Source organism: Mustelus asterias, chromosome 15 (genome assembly GCF_964213995.1).
Source record: "Mustelus asterias chromosome 15, sMusAst1.hap1.1, whole genome shotgun sequence".
Classification (NCBI taxonomy): domain Eukaryota; kingdom Metazoa; phylum Chordata; class Chondrichthyes; order Carcharhiniformes; family Triakidae; genus Mustelus; species Mustelus asterias.
This window is the reverse complement of record NC_135815.1, coordinates 9,716,846-9,722,845: the sequence shown is the minus strand read 5'-3', so window position 1 is coordinate 9,722,845 and position 6,000 is coordinate 9,716,846.

Genomic DNA, 6,000 nt, shown 5'->3' with positions numbered 1-6,000 from the left:
ATTCTCTCTTCTACCTTCTTCCATCGGGAAAAAGCTACAAAGATCTGACGTCACGTGCCAACCAATTCAAGAACAGCTTCTTCCCCGCTGCCATCAGACTTTTGAATGGACCTACCTCGCATTAAGTTGATCTTTCTCTACACCCTAACTAGGACTTCTTTTTAAGTCATTCGTGAGACATGAGTGTCGCTGCCTGGCCAGCATTTATTGACCATCCCTAGTTGTCCGAGGGCAATTGAGAGTCAACCACATTGCTGTGGCTCTGGAGTCACGTGTAGGCCAGACCAGGTCACCTGACTACTGTGACTGTCACACTACATTCTGCACCCTCTCCTTTCCTTCTCCATGTACATTATGCTTTGTCTGCGTAACGCGCAAGAAACAATACTTATCACTGTATACTAATACATGTGACAATCATAAATCAAATGAAATCTTAGAATACAACAACAGAGATGTACTGCTGAGGCTGTATAAGGCTCTGATCAGATGCCATTTGGAATATTGTGAGCAGTTTTGGGCCCCATACCTAAGAAAGGATGTGCTGGACTTGGAAGAGGTCCAGAGGAGGTTCACAAGAATGATCCCAGCAAGGAAGGGTTTGGCATAAGAGGAACAGTTGAGGAGTCTGGGTCTATACTTGATGGAGTTTAGAAGGATGAGGGGGGATCTAATTGAAACTTACAGAATACTGAGGGGCCTAGATAGAGTGGACGTGGGGAGGATGTTTCCACTCGTGGGAGAGACTAGAACTCGAGGGCACAACCTCAGAATGAAGGTTGAGGTGAGGTGAGGAGGAATTTCTTCAGCCAGAAGGTGGTGAATCTGTGGAACTCATTGCCACAGAGGGCTGTGGAGACCAGGCCATTGTCTTTAAAACAGAGATAGATAGGTTCTTGAGCAATAAGATCAAGGGTTGCAGGGAGAAGGCAGGAGAATGGGGATGAGAATCATATCAGCCATGATTGAATGACAGAGCAGACGCGATGGGCCGAATGGCCTAATTCTGCTCCAATATCTTATAGTCTTATGGACTAAATCAAATCAAAAAAAAGATTTCTCCTTCAACCATTTCAGGGTGGCCTGTAGGGAAGAAACTTTTAAATACAAAGAATAACAAGGATCTCAGCTGGGACAATGAGTGGAATTACAATCATCAGATTGGAGTTTGGGTTTCATTGTTGGCGATAAATTAACCACAAATATCCAGAAATAATCTACTCGTCATTCTTTGCATCCTGGAACACTTAGGGGCAGTTTATTTAGTCATTCTTGGACAACTAAAAGATGTTTTTTAACTTTCAAGGTATGAAAGTATGTTCTAAAGTTCGATGTCTGCGACTAAAGGATTTTCTTTGCATTCCTAATTTTAACCACTGAATTTGAGAAATGTAACGATCGAAACGTGTAACAGCTTTGAATCTATTTTTCAAAAAGTGAGTGTTTTACCGCAAATTAGCAAGGTCAAGGTTCATTCTCAGGAGTTCTGTGATTGGCGTAATAAGTGTAATGGACTGTTCGGGCCAAATTTTCTTGTCCTGCTCACCACGGGAATCGGAGCGGGCGAGGGGCAGACCATGCAAAGGTTCGTTGATCTCGGGCGGGATGTTCTGGTCATGGGGGAGAGCGGGGCTGGAAAATCCCGCCTGTAATGCCTAATATAAAAGTAAAATACTGCGGATGCTGGAAATCTGAAATAAAAACAGAAAATGCTGGATAGACTCAGCAAGTCTGGCAGCATCTGTGGAGAGAGAAACAGAGTTAACAATTCAAGCTGGATATGTCCAGGACGGGATTTTCCAGCCCCACCTGCTGCCAGGATTATCCAGTCCTGCCCAAAGTCAATGGCTTGACCGTCGCAACCCCCATGGCGAGTCCAGCCACAGCGAGGTCAGAAAAGCCTAGCCTCGGCCCTTCACTTGGGATGCAAGCATTGTTGGTAAGACCTATATTTATTGCGCCACCTCTAAAGTGACAACAAGTAGATGGCGAAGGGTCTTTTTCTTGAACCACCACAGTCCTAAGGTTGTAGGTGCGCCCACAGTGCTTTTTCCTGTAGCAGTTTGTTACAACTGGGTGGCACGGTGGCACAGTGGTTAGCACCGCTGCCTCACAGCACAAGGGACCCAGGTTCAATTCCAGCCTTCGGTCACTGTGCGGAGTTTGCACATTCTCCCTGTGTCTGCGTGGGTTTCCTCCGGATGCTATGGTTTCCTCCCTCAATCCAAAGATGTGCTGGTTGGTTGATTGGCCGTGCTAAATTGCCCCTAATGTCAGGGGGATTAGCAGGGTAAATATGCGGGGTTACGGGAATAGGGCCTGGGTGGGATTGTGGTCGGTACAGACTCGATGGGCCGAATGCTTCCTTCTGTACTGTCGGGATTCTCTGATATGATCTACGATTCTATAAACTGAGTGGCATTTCAGGGGGCAGTGTTGCCTGTAAAATATTCTATACAGACACTTCAACCAGTTTATTACTCAAAACACATTTACCCAGGCTCCCTTACTTTATGAGACAGACTGTGGTTCGAACTTAGCTTTATTAAAAGATAAAGAAACAACTCTCCAGCAATAAATTAAGTGAACTCTACTTCAAACTAGGCTGACTGCCTGAAAAACATTCACTGCCTACTCTGGTGAAGTTGACTGGGTTGTTCAATTCAATTCACTGAGCTTGTGTCGACAGATAAATTCAGTGCTTTCTTGGTCCGAAGGTTAAAGTTTATTTATGAGTGTCACAAGTAGGCTTACACTTCAATGAAGTTACTGTGAAAATCCCTAGTTGCCACACTCCAGCACCTGTTCAGGTACACTGAGGGAGAATTTAGCATCGCCAATGCACCTGACCAGCACATCTTTCGGACTGTGGGAGGAAATCAGAGCACCCCGAGGAAACCCACGCAGATACGGGGAGAACGTGCAGACTCCGCACAGTCACCCAAGCGAATCGAACCTGGGTCCTTGGCGCTGTGAGGCAGCAGTGCTAACTACTGTGCCACCGTGCCACCCTGGATGGTTAACCTGAATCAGACATCACAGAAAGGGTCCAATATTCTCCTGGGATAGCAAAACAATGTTCTCCTTACTTGAGAAAGGATATACTGGCATTGGAGGGGGTGCAGAGGAGATTCACTAGGTTGATTCCGGAGTTGAGAAGGTTGGTTTATGAGAGGCTATACTCATTGGAATTCAGAAGAATGAGGAGAGATTTTATAGAAACATATAAGATTATGAAGGGAATAGATAAGGTAGAAGCAGGGAAGTTGTTTCTACTGGTAGGTGAAACTAGAACTACGGGGCATGGCCTCAAAATAAGGGGGAGCAGATTTAGGACTGAGTTGAGGAGGAACTTCTTCACACAAAGGGTTGTGAATCTGTGGAATTCCCTGCCCAGTGAAGCAGTTGAGGCTACCTCATTGAATGTTTTTAAGGCAAGGATAGATAAATTTTTGAACAGTAAAAGAATTAAGGATTATGGTGAGCGGGCGGGTAAGTGGAGCTGAGTCCACGAAAAGATCAGCCACGATCTTATTGAATGGCGGAGCAGGCTCGAGGGGCCAGATGGCCTACTCCTGCTCCTAATTCTTATGTTCTTATGTTCAATGTACATGTTGGTCTTTCCAATTGCTATTCTTCCTTTTATCTAGCAAAAGCGGATCGAAGCAGGAATTGGTACTGCTGTGCAAAGAAAAAGTACAGCACAGGAACAGGCCCTTCGGCCCTCCAAGCCTGCGCTGATCATGATGTAGAAGAGATTCATTGTTTGGGTCCCTGCAGTGACCCGTTCAGATCCAAAGGAGCTTTCTCTGTGAAATATAAATGTGTCTCTTTTCGATGCTGCCAGTCCTGCTGTGTATTTCCAACATTTCATGTTGTTTTTCATTCGGAGTTGCCAGCGTTTTGGTTCTATCAAAATAAAGCTTACTGCAATACTGATGCTGCACCACTAGATGTCAGCAATCCTGGCACTCCCAGTGGGCAGGCCACTGTCCTTGGAAAGCAGTGTGTTCCTTTCAGGCCTCCAACCCAGGCTCCTTGCAGGATTGGCACTCCCCTGGGAGCACAGGAACACGGTATTCCTCCTTCTCCTATCTACAAGGATGAGAAGTGAAAGGAAGCCAAATATTTGATTTTGTTAACTGTCTTGTTTATTTTCATGACCTGGGAGCAACATTGTACTCCCGATGATTTAACCTGGTGTCTGCAATGGAAGGCCATTGGCGTTAGCAGGGTGGCATTTCCATCGATCCGCCAGGGTTTTCTGCCAATCTTTAGATCATGTTGCAGCATGGGGAATCAGGAGAAGTCCCTGTGAAAGTCTTATCTCCAGAGAATATCTCAGGGTTAGACAGGAAGAGGAGGCAGCAGCCTGGCTTTGAAGTCCAACCAGGAATGGGGATGGTGTGGCATGGAAGTGACGGGGGTTTATAAGCTGGCGTGGGGGAGTGGATGTGTGTGTCTTTGTGAGTTGAGGAAAGAGATATAGGGAGCTAGGAGTCCGAAGACTAAAATGCTTCTGTAGGGAAGCTGCTCTAGATTAATCAGAGAGGGGTTAGAATGCATTTCAAAGTTCCTGGCCATACAGCCCATCTGGTGTATGCTGGGAGTTATACTCTATAGGCACCTCTTCATCTCATTCAATCAACATCTCCTTCTGCTCCTTCCTCCCCTGTGTGTTTATCTGGCTTTCTCTTAAGTGCATCAATGCTCTTCACCTCAACCACTCCGTCTGTTCACAGATTCCAAAGTCTCGCCAGTCTTGTTGAAGTCTGATCAAAATTCTGCTCTTGTCCCATCTGGACAATCATCAGTTTAGTGTCCAGACAAACTTCTCTGCTAATCGTTGAAGCTTTCCTCATTTCCCTTAGTTGTGTAAAAAGAGACATGTCAAAGCTTTTTGAAGTTTTTCGTTTATTTATTTATTAGTGCCACAAGTTACTGTGAAAATCCCCTAGTTTCCACACTCCACACTGTTCGGGTACACTGAGGGAGAATTTAGCACAGCCAATGCACCTAACCAGCACGTCTTTCGGACTGTGGGAGGAAACCGGAGCACCCGGAAGAAAGCCCATGCAGACATGAGGAGAACAGGCAGGCTCCTCACAGACAGTGACCCAAGCTGGGAATCGAACCTGGGTCCCTGGCACTGTGAGGCAGCAGTGGTAAGCACTGTGCCACCTTTATCTTGCACTCATCAGGACACTTCACAAGAATATCAATATAAGGGAAAAAGAACAATATGTTAATACACAGGGCCATGTACTTTGCAGACAGAAAAAACATATACTCACATTGCGCCAGTTTCATCTAAACAAAATAAATGACAGCCATTCGCTGACTCATTCCTCAGGACAATGTCTTGACCAATCAGGCTGTCTGGTTAAATTTCGAATAATGCTTGGCAGTTTACTGTCAATCACCATCAACTGGTGCATTCTCCATGGCAATGCCTCTACCAATCAGAGTCCACTTGATAACTGATCAGCGCTCTCTTCTCATAAAGTGCATATTGTTATTTTCCTCTTATATTGGTATTCTGTGAAGTATCCTGATGAGTGCAAGGTGAAAAGCTTCGACATGCTTCTCTTTTCAGCAATACTCAAGTTCTGTGCTCCCATACGACTATGTTCTACAGTGGTTTGCCCTCTGTAATTGTAGTTTATTGATATTTCAATGAAGGCTAATGGGCTCCAGTCTCCACAATTGCCAAATAAACGACCTATGTGGGCAGTTTAACTCTACATAGGTACATGATAGAGACTGAGAGATTTTGAACTGGGAGTGTTAAGAGTTATGAATCTGTCTTGGATGGTATGAGTCATGTGGCTTCCTGTAGAATGTTCTTTAATGCAGCCACAATTGGCTGGAACTAATAAAGTATTTTATTGCTTCATATTTGAGACACCCAAGATAAATCATCATCGATTGATCTAAAAACAGAGAACCAAGAGGAGAATGGGATTTACGGATGGAATTTTTTCCATTTTCTTATTTTGC